Genomic DNA, 16,867 nt, shown 5'->3' with positions numbered 1-16,867 from the left:
GCTCTTGGCCACCCTAATTTAATGGGTGTCAGATCAGGCTTCATGTCATATGTAAAGTAGTGACACAATGGTTCCAAATATCATTGGGTGGGTTGTGTACAAAGTGTTAAAGCTGTGTGCTAGCAATAGGTTCTGTAAAATGTGTTTTGCCTTCCCTAGCCACAGGAATGTGTGTTTGTCCTTCAGCGAGGTGTGGAGAGAGGACAATTAAAGTACAATTACGGAAACTAAACAAACATGGGAGAAAAGCAGTGTTCCCGGTAAGCTGTGTGATTGTGTAGCCACTCAGGAGAGGTACGAATGCCACCCAGCAGTTACCAGAACACCCACAGCTAGGTTTGTTATATTTCTTCTCGTGGTGCATATTCACACATGTCACAGTGAACATAAACATTTATTCTGCACATGGATGGAAAAGTCCACACATGGTTGGGAAAAGATTAGAAGGAACGTTGGAGAATACCATTTAACAACCACGCCAGGGGACAGAATCTGCACCCTAGGAAGCCTTCCTGGTTCTTGAGCAAAAAGACCATGTTGTTATTCACCAATAAGGGGACAGAGGATACAGCGCCCATTGAGCCTGTGAATGTTAGATCTTGTACGAAAACTGTTAACTTGTACGAAAACTGCTTAGATGAAGATTGTACCTTGCTTAGATCAAGTTTTAGTCACCAGAAAGCAGTATGTTTTATTTCGTATTGCTTGCAAACAACACCTCTGTCTGCTCAATATCTCTTAAAACTCTTCTTTGTTGATAAACTTATTCATGCTTTATTACAAAGCTCTCAGTGGTGAGCACTAAAATGAAAGGTAAGTATTCACCATGGCAGGGAACTGACAGCTGCTGGAAAGCTATCACACTTGTTGAGGCAGAGTGCTAACAGAGAGGCTCTCCGTTTTGGGCTTTCTGAGCATGACAACTCACTGATATGAGCATCTTTAGGGTACGTCTAAACTACATGGCTCTGTCGATGGAGCCATATAGATTAGTGTACTCAAAAAAGGGAAATGAAGCGGCGATGCTTCATTTACATCAAAATGGCTGCCGCGCTATGCCGATCAGCTGTTTGGCGGCACAGCACGGTAGTCTGGACGCACTGCGGTAGACAAGGGAAGCCCTTGTCAACTGCCCTGGTAAACCTCATTCCACAAGGGCTTCCCTTGTCGACCATGAAGCGTCCAGACTGCCACGCTGTGCTGCCAAACAGCTGATTGGCACAGTGCGGCAGCCATTTTGATGTAAATGAAGTGGTGATTATTTAAATCGCCGCTTCATTTCCCTATGTCTAGAGACCTCATCTACATGGCTCCATCGACAGAGCCATTTATTCTAGACATACCCTTAGTGAGGTGCTGAGCATCTTAAGTTTCCTGGGAAATTAATAGGAGTGGACCATTCTTCCAGTGGGAAATGGTCAGTACTCCACGGGACACTGCTCTAGTTCAAAGAGAATTTAATCCACAGAAATCCTCAGGCCTGTGGTTCCTTCTGGCTGTATAAGCTATAAGAACTAGACCATAAGAGCAAATGGAAGTCTATTTATTCCATAGTGGAGTGGAGACAACTGGAATAAATGACCTATTAAGGTCCCTTCCAGTCCTATGCTTCTATGAGTCTATGTCCATGATAGGAATATTACGCTTCTGACTTACATTTTAGCAATTAGTGTATCTTTACAAATAAAGATTAGTTACACACAAAATTATCTGCACATTCTTTATCTGGAACATACCAGATTTTCCATCTAGAGTTGGCACCATCAGGTTGTTTTGACATGCATGCAGTTCCAACAACCAACCTGAAAGAGAAAAATTAGCTTTTATGTTTCAGCAAACAAAGCAGGACACAACACAACTGTGTTTCAGTTCCCAACTTTTTACACATTTGCTGGGTTGTGTTTACAGCTCTGAGGCTATGTCTCCACTGCAAGGTTTTTGCACAAAAATGGGTGTTTTTGCACAAAAACCTGTGGAGCGTCCACACCTCAAATGTGCTTTTGTGCAAGTAAATCGACAGTAAAATATCAGAACAGAGCGCTTTTCCCGGCGTAGGTAAACCTCCTTTTACAAGGCATAACTCCTTTTTTGTGCAAGAGTTCTTGCACAAAAAGGCAAATGTGGCTGCTCTGCAGGGGTTTCTTGTTCAAGAAACCCCTATGGGGAAAAAGTACAAGTGCTCTGATGGCCATTCTGTGAATAGTCATCAGAGCTTTCTTACACAAGGGCATCCGTGCAGTGTGGATGCTCTCTTATGCAAAAGCACATCACTTTTGCGATGTGCTTTGATGTGTGGAAGTGCTCTTGTGCAAGAAGTTTTTGAGCAAAAACTCTTGCGCAAAAGGCTTCTTCCGCAAGAAACCTACAGTGTAGACGTAGCCTAACAGTATCCATCAATTAATCTAGAATCTTCACTTTCACTACCATCAGCCCCAAACTTTGCCTAGTTTTATAATTTCTTGCTGCAAATGAGGAAATCTTAATAGGAAATTCTGATTAATTGTTCTACTGATCCCTTGGGTTGTCTTTCTAGATATGTTGCTGAGCTTCCAACTTTGAAATGCTTTTAAAATATTATTTAATATTTAGACACACTTTGACACAAATAGAACATTTTGGTCACCCTTACCATAGAAGATTTTAGACTGCATCACAAATAAAACAACAACAAAATAGCAAAGGCTAAATTTTCACAAAGCCAAAGCAAAAGTCCTCTGCATTGCCATTTGTTGATGCTAAGAGGTACAGTGTTGAGAACCCAGGTTCCAGAGCCTTTCTAGTCAATCTGCTGCCCTAAACACATTGTTCAGCAAGAAACTTGGAGGAACAAGAGGGATTAAAATCAAGACAGCAGCATCTAAATTATTAAAGAGAACAGCAAATAACTCCCCCACAGGGGCTGACTGAAACATGGCTAACGTAATAGATTCCAACACATTTCTACTAGTTCAGTAGTACAAAGAGATTTACAGTTGGTCAAGTGTTAAATAATAGGAAATTGGTTTTATTCTCTAATTTTCTATGTGTCAGTTGGACTGTGCTTATCCAATAGAGGTGGTTATTTATTATTATTATTATTATTATTATTATTATTATTATTATTATTGTTGTTGTAGCTCCTAGGAGCCTCAGTCATGGACCAAATCCAAAAAGGTCTGCCAGAAGCCATCTACCAACTGCCAAACTTTTTATTCTGGAATAAACATTTTTGTACGTGCTTAGGGAAAGAAATACAGTGAGATCTAACCAGTTATGTTACCCTTTGCTAAACAGTATGAATGAACAAAATGAACTGCATGTTTATCAGGTGGCAGTGCTTGTTGGCAATTCATCGCTAGTGTTTAGACTCATGCACAACATTCACAATTTAAAAGAATTGCTGCTGCTTGATAGTGGAGGCTTCAGTGGGAGAAAAGATAATAAAGGGGGACATACTTTCTCTACTCTACTTTATCATGCAGGAAGTATCCATAATACCACAACCAACACTCCTCAAACACAGGAGACAGCTTGTACCACCAGATGCATTAGAAAGAGATGACCCCCAGGGACCACCTCTCCCTTCCCCTGCATAAATGACAGAATTAGGACTGCATAATGAAGAAGCAATCAAACTGGCCACTCTCCGCCTCCCGTCAATACAGCACCGGCTATAGAAATTGAGCGAGTCTATCTAATCCCTGGCAGACTCTGACCTAAGATCTTCAGACTGGTTGACTTCTATGGAGATGTGTATCAGCCCCTGAATATTAGTGTGAGCACTTCCATACTTTCAGTTTAAACACATCACTCATGGTACTTGTAAGTTATCTAAGGGAAGATTAAAAATATTAATGGCAAAACATCAACCTTATCAGTGAGCTGGGTGACCCTTTGATGTCCAATTTAGATCAAGCTTAGAGGTACTGACAAAGAACCTTTACTGTACTGTGCTGATTGCCTGCAGCTCCCATGGAAGTCAATCAGTGATTGTTGAGAAAACTGCCCACTGCTTAGGGACCACTCAGCACCTGGCAGCATCCGGCCAAAGTATGGATTTCAGAGACAACAGAACGTTGGGATGTGGAAAAAGTTTTCTGGGGCTAACATGAATCACCGAGGCTTCATTGCTCACCTAACAAATCTTTGCATGACAGGCAAATATTGATTATTTTTGCACTAGATCTGATAAAAGACTGGTTTCCTTAGAATTGCTTCTGGAATGTTCCGGATTTTTGAAGTCAGGAGTCTTAAACCAATCCCATTTGAGAAATTGACAACTTGTGCAACTGAAACCAACAGATTTCATACAGCATTACCACAGACATAGCACTGAGTGTGACATACGTAGGGAGGACTAATAAATCGTAGTGCCTCATGTTTTCTATATGAAGATTTTTACTGAATTGATTAACTGAGGATGATTAAGAGGTGGTGTGATCTAATAAATAAATTATTGGAGATTGCCTATCTCCTAGAACTGGAAGGGACCTTGAAAAGTCATTGAGTCCAGTCCCATGCCTTCAAAGCAGGACCAAGTACCAACCTTGACAAATTTTTGCCCCAAATCTCTAAATGGCCTCCGCAAAGATTGAACTCACAACCCTGGGTTTAACAGGCCAATGCTCAAACCACTGAGCTATCCCTCCCCTGAAAGAAGGAAAGTTGACATGCTCTGAGGTTCAATATTGGAACAAAACTTTCAGTGCTATTCAAAATCTTTCACATTATTAATAGATTTTAAGGCCAGAAGGGACCCTTGTGATCATCTAGTTTCTAGTTTGACTTCCTGTCAGGCCACAGAACTTGCTTCAATTATTCCCAGAGTAGGTCTTTTAGAAAAACATCCAACTTTGATTAAAAAATTGTCAGTGATGGAGGATTTACCACATTCCTTCATAAATTGGACCAGTGGTGGATTATGAGGCCTACCGTAGGCATAAGCAGCACATGCAGCTGCATAGGACACCCAAAAATTTGGGGCACAACATTTTGAGTGTCCCTATGCTGCTGTATGTGCTTGTGTGCCTAGTGCCATCCCAGACCGCCATCTGCTGGTTCCTCACTGGCTCCTCCTCCCTGGCTGTTCTCTTGGCTGGGAACAGAGCTGCCTTCTCTCCAACCCCTCTCCCTGCCCACATGCACCTATTAGCCAGCCCAGTTGGTGAACTGAGGGCTCCCTCTTGCCACACTGGGGGCAGAGAGGGACTCACAGCCTTTTCGGATCCACAATGGCTCCAGGGAAGCCCCAAGGCCCAAGTCAGAGACGAGGAAACTCCTCAGGTATCTTGCATAGGGCCCTATAAAATGTAAGAACAGCATAGGTTTATTGCACTGACTGTTAAAAAGTTATACCTATTGCCTTATCCAATATTGAAGATACAAAATTAGAATAATATATAGATTCCCCCCCCAAAAAACAATACATTTTAAATACTAGTTTTTGTATTTTGGACAAATCTGTTTTGGGGAGCTAGACAACCTCAGAGTGACTTACCAAAGATTGCAGAAGTCCATGGTAGAATAGGGAGTTGAATTAGGGTCTTCCAAGTGGTAGTCTAAAGCACTAACCGTTGGACTATCCCTTCTTAAGGGGCTACCATAAATTTCATAATCATGATGTAAATGGGTTAGTTGGGATTGATGTGCTACAGTTGCTTCAACAGAAAAAAATTCTTATAACACACACACTTCTAAGTGAACAGCTAGGAGGTACAATAGAAGGAATTAATTCAATTCAATAAGCAGACTTAAAGAGGTAATTGTGAGTGTCAGAGAAACTAATAACTTCCATAACTGCCCATATTAAGCACAAAAAAGTTCATTCTTATCCAAAATGAAATGTCAGCCAAGCATATATAAATATGTAGGGAAAATGTCAGAGAGATGGAAAAGAAGTAGAAATATGGAGATCATCCGAGAAAAGTTGGAAATTTAGCCTGGATGAACTAATCAGAGACATGAGAAGTAACAGCTGCAGAGACAATATTGTAGGATCTTAAACAGAGTCCTAACACCCACCCACCAAGAGGCCACAAAATGAATCCCTGTCTCATTTCTTTCATCATCATATAAAGGTGTAGATTATACTTCTAACTCTCCAAGAACCCGAAGGTTCCTAACAGGGTGGAATGAAGCATGCAAACTTTTTTTGGTTGAGCTTGCTCTGAGCTTGAGGGGAGATTTCTGCTTCCAAGCCGCATTTGACCTGAAATGAGGCAAACCTTGTTGATTTGGACTGTTCAGCTATGAAATTGGTTGAAACTTGAGAAACTCAAAGCCTAACCCAAAGAGTGAGAAGCTATGTGGTCCAAGAGGAACACATTTTACAGACACCTTGATAAACCAAAACTAAAGACTTAAGCACATCCCCTGTTGCCAGACTGTAATCATCACTTCGGTCAGATCTATACTAGGACTTTAGTCTTAAATTAGCCCCCTGAGGTCGAATTTGTAAGCGATGCATTCCCACTACTAAGCCTGTTACTCTGGTGCAAAGAGCGAGATGAAAATTGTTGTTGTTGTTGATCGCATGTCGAGTTCTGTTCTTTTGACAGCTGCTAGGAGAAAACAAATGCCATTAGCTCTGTCTCTGCTGTGGGTGTCTTCTGTGGAGGCCAGGGGTTGGCCAAGCAATATTACACATATGCCGACAGGAAAGCAAGAATAAATGGCTAGAGTTGCAAACCATGCATTTGTAATTGGGATAAGAGATTGAACTCTAACAGCATTCTAGTATGGGGCAAATGTCTGTCTGAAAGTGATCATAACTGGCTCGCAGCTTCCTCACCTCCAAGTATGTGTACTGGGTTATGCCAGGAGAGTCCACAGCTGCAATGACTGTTGGCGGCTTCATAAATTCCACAAGCAGCCCATGAAGACCAGTCAAAGGAAGACAGACTAGGAAGGGGAACAGCCACCAAGCACTTATGATGACTATGGGCTATGGAAGGAAGAGAAGCAGGCCAGAGAATCTGTGGATGTTTCCATTATATAGACATCCTCCCTCCCCACACGTTCAAGGCATTTATCAAACCCATTTATGCTGAACAACGAGCTCCTCCCAAGATGAGAATGTTCTGCATTCATCCCATTATTTGTGTATTGCTTGCTCTATACCAGTGTTTCCTAATTTTGTTTGGCCACAGAACCCTTTTCAGTTTAAAAGAATTTCAAGGAACCCTCAGGATTGCCAGGGTAAAATATGTCAAGCAAAAAAGAAAAGAAAAAGATCCACCAGAATTTGTCGAGAAAAAAAAAAAAGACTCTGTCTCTTTAACAGGGGACAGGTGAGTGCTGTGGTCTCGCAAAACCCTTACTTTCACTTCGTAGAACCCTAGGGTTCCATGGAGCAGCAATTGGGGGAAACTGCTCTAGACTAAGGGGCCACAGAATTTGAATTCTGAAGTCTCACTTTTCAGAAGGAATGATGCTATTCCCAAACTTGTAAATCCAAAATAACATTAGTGTGGAGGCTCCAGTGCTGCTAAGTTGAACTTATTGGCCCTGGGAGGCCTCCTCACCATTCCCCAGAGTGCTTTCTGGGGCTCTGAGTCAGAGGTAGCATGTCCACATTAATGGAGCCTGCCTTGGACTACATTCAATACTTCCCCGTGAAGAGGACATGGAACTTGAAATTTGTAAAATTGGATGCCCAGAAGTTGAACTTAGTAAATTTGGATTAACCTCCTAGTGTAGACATGGCCTTCCTGTCCCCTAATAAGAACCCTGTTATTATTCTTGTGGTGCCCAGAGTGGATAGAATAAAGAAGGCAGTAGATCAAGGCTAATGTTGAAAATCAGGCTGAGAAACCTCTTCATACAGCTCCTGAATAAAATGAGGCTTATCTACCATAAACAGAACCAAAGAAGATTAGTGGCAATAACCAATTCTATCGGGTACAGGTTTTATATGATTATTTTTATTCTTCCCACAGGGCAACTCATTCTTTCTGTATAAGTCTATAGCCACTCTTTTTAACAGGGTTCTTTGTATGACAATCACATCGTTTTAATGGATCCAGATTTCCCACATATTTCGCTTTGCCAGTGGTCTAAGTAGTGAATTTAGTCATGTTGTTTGTTTGGGTAGTTTCTCTGAATAAAGAAAGAAAGAAAAATTATTCAAAAGGGATTTCCTACCCAACTGCTGGTTGTACTTTTCGTAAAAGCAAACCACAGTTTCATTTTGCTTTGAAAAATTGCTTATAATAAAAATGTGTTTCACTGTCCCTTCCTTATTCTTAAAGGGGAGTGTTTAAAAGGAACAATCCAAGGCTTTGTCAATGCTCATCTGAATGGAAGGTGCGTGCAAGACAACCGTATGCTCAGTTAATGCGTACATTACTTTGGAGAGAACCTCTCGCCTGACTCATCATAGAAAATGCACTGGTCAATTACTTTATGTCTTTGAACACAGTAAAAGCCAAATTCTATCAGACCAGTCCTCCTGTAGAGCAGTGTCTCATCCCTGACAAGAAACACTTTAGAAGACAGCTATAGCTTTATTACCCCATGGATTTCCTCCTTATCTCCATCAGTTAATAGCTGATTTATGTACTAATGCACTAGGGTTTGCATGCCATGTGCATTACCATATCTATATAATGTTACCACCTTTGAAAAGCAACAGAGCTCATTTTACGTGTTTACATAAATGTATGTCTCATGAATTATAGGAAATGTTAGCTGTAGTGTTTAAAGTCTTCTTAATGCCTACAGAGAAGGCATAGACTAAGTGGTAGGAGTACAAGCTTCCTTACCAGGGCATACCAACGTGCCAATACTTAGTCCTAGAGAGACCACCATTAGCACAGAGAAGGTCATTCAAGACTTGTGTACTCATAGGTGCTGGAACTAGAGGTGCTGAGGGTAATACCACACCCTTGGCTTGAAGTGGTAATAACAACCCAAATACATGGTTTCTGCCATCAGCACCCTTAACTTTAAAAATTGTTTCAATACCAGCGTGTCTAATGGGGAAATGGAGGAGAATAGCTGTTCTAAAAGAGCCACCCAGGTGGACCCTTTCTCTGAAACCAAAGTGACTTCTCATTCTGGAATAATTTCTGCACCTTATGAGCAGAGTAGTTATTCCAGAATCAGGCCGTTTTCATTCCACACAGAAGAATTCTTCTGATGTAGAACTATTCAGCTATGTCTACACTTCAGACTTCTTGCGCAAGAATGGCTGTTCTTGAGCAAAAACTTTCAGAGCATCTACACTGCACACACGTTCTTGTGCAAGTAAATTTACAGTACAGCGTAGGAAAACAGGGCTTCTTCTGGAAGAGTTATTCCTCTCCCCGTGAGGAATAAGTCCTCTTGCGCAAGAGCTCTTCCACAAGAAGGCAGTGTAGACAGGCAACATGAATTTCTTGCACAAGAAAGCCCTATGGCTAAAATGGCCATCAGAGCTTTCTTGTGCAAGAGAGCATTCACACTATCATGGACGCTCTTGCGCAAAAGTACATGGTAGTGTGGACACGCTCTTGTGGAAGACCTTTTACACAAGAACTCTAGCGCAAAACAGTTCTTGCAGAAGAAAGCTGCAGTGTAGACGTAACCTTCCAGTATAATGCATCTACCAGAATAGTTATTCCCAGGGCTCGACAAATAATGCAATCTACTTGTCCGTGGCGAGTAGATTACAACCCAGAAGAGCCGGGTTCGGGCGATCTGCGCATGAGCAGAACAATCTGTGCATGCACAGATCGCCAGACAGTGTGGCTGGTGAGCGCGGCTCGCCGCTGTTTGGCAAGCCCTGGTTTTCCGGAATAGTTATGCCCATCAATTACCCGTGTGCAGACAAGGCCTTCGTCTCCCAATTATAGTGACATTTTATGATGTGGACACTTCCACTGGGAATTGGATTGAGATGCCAACTCTCTTGGGCTGTGTCCACACTCAGGGGTTCTTTCGAAAAAAGTAGCCTTTTTTCGAAAGAACTTCCCCTGCATCCAGACTCAAGCCGCGTTCTTTCGAAATTATTTCGAAAGAACGCGGCTTTTCTTTCGATGGCGGTAAACCTCGTTTCACGAGGAAGAACGCCTTCCTTCGAAAGTTCTTCTTTCGAAGGAAGGCGTTCTTCAATGTAAAGAGGCTGTCTTCGAAAGAGAGCATCCAGACTCGCTGGGTGCTCTCTTTCGAAAAAGCGGATTTCCGCTATCGAAAGATCCGCCTGCAGTCTAGACGCGATCTTTCGAAAGAGGCTCTTTCGAAAGAAGCCTGCAGTCTAGACACACCCTTGGCACACAGCGTCCGAAGTGCCATCATTTTTTCTCTCTTACTGCAATCCTGTATTTTACCCTCCAGAAACGTTTTTCCATGGCTGCCGTTTTCTGGCTGGAGACATATTGTATTTGTTGAATGTTTCCTTGGTGATGACTGACATCACAAGCACCTGCTCATTTTATTGTCTATTCTGTCTGAAATCAGTCTGCATTTCCCTTGCCTGCCTGTCAGCGATTGTTCACATTTCCATTGTATTTCTAGGATAAACACTTTTCCTATCCACAGGCTTGCTGATGGGGGGAGGCAAAAGGACAGTTGCCCTGGGGCCCAGTGATTCACAAGGGCCCGGGGCTTCTGGCTGCTCTCACTACTACTGTGGCAGCTGGCTCTCTGGGCCCTTTAAATCACCACCAGAGTGCCGTTCCATGGCCCTCCGAGGGAAGCCCAGCACCATGGTCCAGGCAGCACTGAGAGCACCTGCCCCCAGCCCAACTCCTTCCACCCGAGGCCACTCCTGTACCTTTCCCAGGGGCCTGCAGAAGCTGTTGGGGCCTCTGCTTATCCATGTCACAGCTGGGCTCCTGAGTCGTTGCATTCATTTAATGGTCCCTTGTGGGTGTATCCTTTAAGCCTCTAAACTGCTGCCAGATGGATCCTGTATGGCACAGACTGCACCTACTGAGCTGGGTGACATATTGCTGTTGAGATATATACAAATGAATAGGGTCTGGGATAGAGGTAAGGGGTCTGCCACAGCAGGCATTGCCCTTTAAACATGTTTTCCCCCTTTGTCCTGGCAGCCTTGAAAGATGGTTGCACTGAACAGTGTCTTGTTTTGTCTTCGCCCTCATTCTGTAAAACTCTTTTCAGGGTCAAAGCGCTTTCCCCCACCCTTTAAGCGGCTGCTGAAGACAGCATGTAATGCTGATTCAACTAAAATCCAGTAAACAAGAAACAGGGGCGGGTATAATTGTATTCATCACCTGCTTATTAATATTCATGGGATGGAAGTTAACATCACTAAATAAGGTTTTAGGGAAAGTAGTGATAGATGTGTGAATTACTAAAATAAATAAAAGGGTGTAATTGGTGCCAAACTGGTGCCACTCGGAATGATGTGGTAGGGGTCTAAGGTTAACATGTGTGGGCAGTAAAGCAGTTCTGTTTATCCCATTGCTCCTTAGTCGCCTGCTTCTTCTCTAACAATTGTCTCTCAGTGCGCTCTTTCAGTGGCATTACTGAAGCAGAGCAATAGCCACAGAGGACCAGAGAGACCAGGCAATGCAGGGAGAAAATCCTTTTACCATCAAAATTTCAAAGCAGCTGGTCTGTCTTTTAAACACATGATTGTTTTTAATAGGGAAACATATTGCACAATTGTATAGAAGAGATAGGCAAAATTGAATCTCTAATGAAATTCAGCAACAAATTCTTACTTACTCTGTGTTTGAGAAGATGTTAGCTGGTTCATTACAGATCTCAAAGATTTTAAGACCAGATGGGACCCTCATAATCATCTGGTCTGACTTCCTGCACATCATCAGCCATAAAAGCGCACCCTCCCACAGCAGTAACAGGCCCATAACCTGTGGCTGAGTTATGGAAGTCTTCAGATCTTGATTTAAAGACTGACAATCCACCATTTATTTTAGTTCAAAACCAGCAAGTGACCCATGCCCTATATGCAGGGGAAGGTGGGAAAAAAATAAGGATCTCTGCCAATTTGAATGTAGGAGGGATTCCTTCCCAGCTTCAGATATGACAATCATGACCCTGAGTATGCAAGGGAGATCCAGCAGCCCGACATCTGGGACAGAATTCTTTGTAGTAACTCAAAAGCCTCCCCCTCTAAGCCCTTTCTTGTCCCCATGAACAATCAACAGAGGTGACATGAGTGGGCTTCATGCAAGTGCAGCAGTCACTGTTGTGAACCACAACCACTGATTTAAGCACTTCTTCAGCCGCCATCCTGTTGTCATCACTTACTGCCTCCTGACAACAACCCTCTTGTGCTTTAGAATGAGAGATGTCTGGCCATGCTTGTCCAACAGTCAATCAATATAATGGTTTAGCTCTTCCATACAGTCCTATCCCCTCCCCTGCCATCCCACAGATACATTGTTCGGAGAGATCCTAGAGCACATTTGCATAGCTCAAGATCATACACTCCTAATGATTTATTTGCTCTAGATCCTAAATACCCCCTGCACTAGACATTGTACGGATACACAGGAAAGGATAATTGCTGCCCAGAATAGCTTCAAGCCAAAACAGACTAGACAGGCAAAAGGTTCAGAGGGAGGAGAAACAGAGGCATGGAGAGAAGAGACTTGCCCAAGGTTTCATGGCCGATCCACGGCAGAACTAGAAACAGAATCCCAACACCGTGCCCTCTTCGCTAGAAGACAGCTTTGCCTTTTAAAAATCACCCATGCTGCCTTAAACACATAATATAAGGGAACCAAACAGCCCAATTCATGCAACAAAGCTCAAGTAACAGGGAGAAAGAGAGAAGAAGGTTAACACTCACGTTTTACATTCACACTACATATTCAGCAAGATACAAACTCCACCACACTCCCTCCCTGCTTCTCTCTTTGTTCCCCTATTCAAAGCAGTGCGGAACTCTCATGCAAAGTTTCTCAGCCCAAACTGAAACTAAACAAATCAATTTTGGGGAGAAAAGAGAACAAAACGCAACCTTGTGATCATTCTGAAACACCCAATTCGCAGCTCGTCCATCACTTCCTCAGGAGCACAGCCGCGTAGCAACATGGGCTATCAGTGGAGCCGCTGCCAAGAGCTGTCAGAACAATCTCTCCTTGCTTTTAGCCACTGACAGATCTGACAGGTACAATTTCTTGTAGCTCTTTTCATTACTGTAAAATAGAGATGGGCTGGAAGGCAACATTCCAACCTGCCTGGACACCCTCAAAAATATCTCCCTTTGCCCTGAATATGTTGGGGGAAAGAGGGAGGGTCAAGGCAGCCACCTCTCCCATGAATAATTGTCTTGAAATGGTCACTATCCAGTGATCACCCCAAAATTGCAAGTTCTCCCTTGTATAACCAAAGCAGGCTGAATCAGTATTGGCTGCACTATAGGGAATATGTAAGGAATAGCCAACATATGGGGCAAAGCTTATGGTGTAACCTAAATCATTGTCAGCTATGACACATTTTGCACAACAACTTCAACATTTCATTAGAAATAGCTACTGCTATCTAAATGCTACTGTCTAATTCCCATGCTACCGTAACACGCTTCAGGATGACACTCATTTTAAGACCCTCTCCTTTGGACACCAAAAACCCTGACTCCCTGCAGGATTCTGAATCCTCTGCCTATATTTTGGGGTGAAGTCACATTACTGTGGCCCTTCCCTATTATACCCTCTCTTGAATTGCTCTCCTGTTATTTACTGCTAGCTGCTAGGGAAGAGCATACTTGACACAAGTAGCAAATATCCATTAGGCACATGCACTCAAGAGGTGCTTTAGGAGATGGCGCCCAAACCACAGAACATGGGATTAAGGGAAATGGATAGACAGAGTTTTGAGAGAGAGAAAGAGAGAGAGAGGGAGAGAGAGAGAGAGATTTGTGTGTCTGCCTGTGAGTCATCTGTCTATCTCGGAGTCCATTTGATCAAGAACATCTCCAAAATGGTAAAAGCTAGGACCCAATTAGGTATGCAGCTGCCTCTTATCCTAAATTACAGCAAGGTCAGGGTTTGGTTGAGGCAGGAAAATGGGATGTGCCTGGAATTCAATTGTTTTCCATAAAAGGAAAGGGAGGGAGCAGAGCGAGGAGGAATGTAATACTCAGTCACCATGGGGGTGGGGGGGGAGCAAGTGCAGGGGACAGTGATACTGCAGCACAAACTCTGGGAACAGCGAGACCACCAAGGGAGTAGACAGTGGGGGACAGGGCCTGCTATCTTATCAGCTAATGGCCCAGGTAAGTGACCCTGGGGCCCAAGCCCCTATCCCCTGGCCCTCAGCCCTAGCATCAGACCAGGGAGGAACATCCCCCCCCCCCCAGCCCCACCACTAGCACCCCTCCCAGGAACACACTGAGGCCAGGCAGCGCAGGCCCTGACCCCACTGCAGGAGCCACAGCCACCCACCCCTGGCTGCCCAGCACGTACCCCTCCTGGCCCCAGGCCCGGCGAGCACTGGTAGGAAACCTCTGCAGCCCCACTTGCCCCCCAGGCCAGTCCCGTGGAAAGCCAGTGTAAGGCCTGCTGTCCTCCACAGCCCGACCCAGGCCCCCACTCCAGCCCTGGGCCAGGCTTCCCTCCCTGCCCGCCACAGTGCCAGGCGGGGCTCGGGGAGCACTGGCAAGAGGCCTGTGCTACTTTCCCCATTCCCGGGCCGGACCCAGGCAACACCCGGTAAGTCTTCTAGTAATAAATAAACTAACTAGCAAAGAAGTAATAATTCTCACACTCTCTCTCTCTCTATTCAAAAACGTTTCCCTGTGGGACAATAGAGTGACATCATCACATCACTGCATCGCCACACCCCCAACGCCAAGCCCAGAACATCACCCCTTCTGCTCCCTTCCCCCCCGAAAACAGCCTCTCGCTCCATCACCAGTGCTGCTGGCAGGCTTCCCTGCTGACCAACCTCTTCACCCGCAGCCCTACTGGATGCATACCCTCCAGCCCCCTCACTGACACCCCCCCCCCCCAGCCTGCTCAAACACTGCCCTTCCAGTGCCTGCCTCCCAGCTTCTTGCTACATTACCAGTGCTGCCCACAGGCTTTCCCACTGACTAGCCTCCGTGAAATGAGGAGGGTGGCGGCTCCTTGCCCACACACCCCCTGGAGCAGTGTCCACCAGCCTCTGGATCATGCCCTCATCCTGCCAGGCCCATGCGCCTGCCACGCAGCTTCCCTCTGTGTTGCCCAGCCACAGCACTTGGGGTCCACTCTACAGGTCTCCCCCCCCTGGCCCAAGCAAGTGGCACAGGTGTGTGCCAGTGACTCATGGCCAGGCCGCTGTCTCAGGCATGCTCTCCTGGGCCTGCCGTGAACTGGGCAGGCCCGGACCACATGACTGCTCCATGAAATGTGGATGGGGGTACAGCGGATCCATCCTCCCGCACCCTCTGGAGCAGCGTCTACCTGCCCTTGGGCCCCACCTCCAGCCTGCCCGGCCCACACACCTGCGGCACAGCTTTGCTCTGTGCAGCCTGGGCCTGGTCACAACTCTTGGGGGCCACGCAGTAGGTCGTGTGCCAGTGACCCGGGGCCAGGCTCCTGGCTCAGGTGTACTCTCCTGGGCCCACCACAAGCAGGGAAAGTTTTGGCCACACCATACACCCCGCCCTTTGGGGACTGCATGGTTACGGTGAACCCTGGCCGCTTCCCCTGATCTTTGGAGCGGCCTTTCTGTGCTTCGGGCTCACCACAGAGCAAAGCTGCCCAACAGGCCCGTTCAGAAAGGCTGTGCTGGGGGTGGCCTGTGGCTCCTGCTGCGGTGGCAGGGGCTGTGCTGCATGCCCTTCTGGTGCTGCTGGTGGGGAGGGGCGCACAGCTCAATGAATTTGTGGGAAGGGGTAGGGTGAGTGTAGGGAGTGAGGAAGGGGGATAAGAGAGTATGTAGGGATAGGCAATGCAGTAAGGGAGGATGTGGGTGTGAGGGGGATATTGGAATGGAAGCAGCGGGATGGGCAGTGTGGGATGGGGAGTAGGAAGGGTATGGGAAGGATGGGGCTGTAGGAATGGAGGAAGGGTAGGGATAGGCAGTGTGGGGTGGAGAGGGAGGGGAGTTAGGGAGGATAGATGGGTGTAAGAATGGAGGTGGGGGTAGGGATGGAAAGAGGGGGATGGGCAGTGTGAGGGGGAAGGGTTAGGAGGGATGGTTTGGTGTAGGAATGGAGGCAGGGAGATGGGGGTGTTGGATGGAGGATGGAAGTGGGAGTAGGGATGGAAGGAGGGGAGTGGGCTGTGAGCCATGGAGCTCCAGGAAAAGGAGTAGCAAAAGCAGCCAACGGAACGGGGGTTGGCGAGTGCGGTGAGCAGGGGGCAGGTTACTAAATCCTCCACTAGTAATTGTTATGATAAGTATTTCAATGGCTCTTAACACCTAAGAATCTGGGACTAGATATTATTATGTTCAAAATTATTTTCCTGACTTCCTGAGCAAGAAATCAAACTCTCCCCTCAACTCCTCCGGCTACAAGCCACTTACAATAAATCCAAAGGTATTGCTTAGAAGAGAAGCAGCCTCAGGACTCTTCGTAGCTCAGCTATTTATTAAGAGCTGCTGAAAGATCAGTCTTAGGTGCCTGTAAGAGTGCAAGTAGCTTGGCCAGGTGTTGGGTCTTAAACAGGAAACTCCAGTCAAAATGGGACCCGTCAGAGTCCAGTCAGATCTACTGACCAGACACACAAAGTCCAGATACTATGGGCAGGGAAGGCACTGGGTCATCGGGGGGCTGGACTCGATGACCTCTCGAGGTCCCTTCCAGTCCTATTATTCTATGATTCTATGATCACCCATGAAAGTCTTTACTTAGCTGAGGTCTCCTACCTGCGTCAGGTGACTGTAGCTCTCTCCCCATCCAGGTGAAGGAGAGATGCAGGCAGAAAGGACAAAGGAGGGTGAATGGGAGCCGGGCCTTGTGGGAAGATGTAAGCCAGATGAA

At 45.5% G+C, this 16,867-nt stretch overlaps 1 long non-coding RNA gene across 1 annotated transcript in view; it reads right to left on the bottom strand.

Annotated features, from left to right (window-relative positions):
• LOC142831300 (uncharacterized) overlaps positions 1–16,867 on the bottom strand; it is a 152,618-nt gene that overhangs the window by 30,162 nt on the left and 105,589 nt on the right. The window contains exon 2 of the long non-coding RNA XR_012907023.1: positions 1,737–1,802. This is a non-coding gene — a long non-coding RNA (uncharacterized LOC142831300). The remainder of the gene's footprint in view (positions 1–1,736; positions 1,803–16,867) is intronic.

Source organism: Pelodiscus sinensis, chromosome 13, assembly GCF_049634645.1.
Source record: "Pelodiscus sinensis isolate JC-2024 chromosome 13, ASM4963464v1, whole genome shotgun sequence".
NCBI classification, from domain to species: domain Eukaryota; kingdom Metazoa; phylum Chordata; order Testudines; family Trionychidae; genus Pelodiscus; species Pelodiscus sinensis.
Note: the sequence above shows the minus strand (reverse complement) of the source record. Positions and strands in the feature narration are given on the sequence as shown.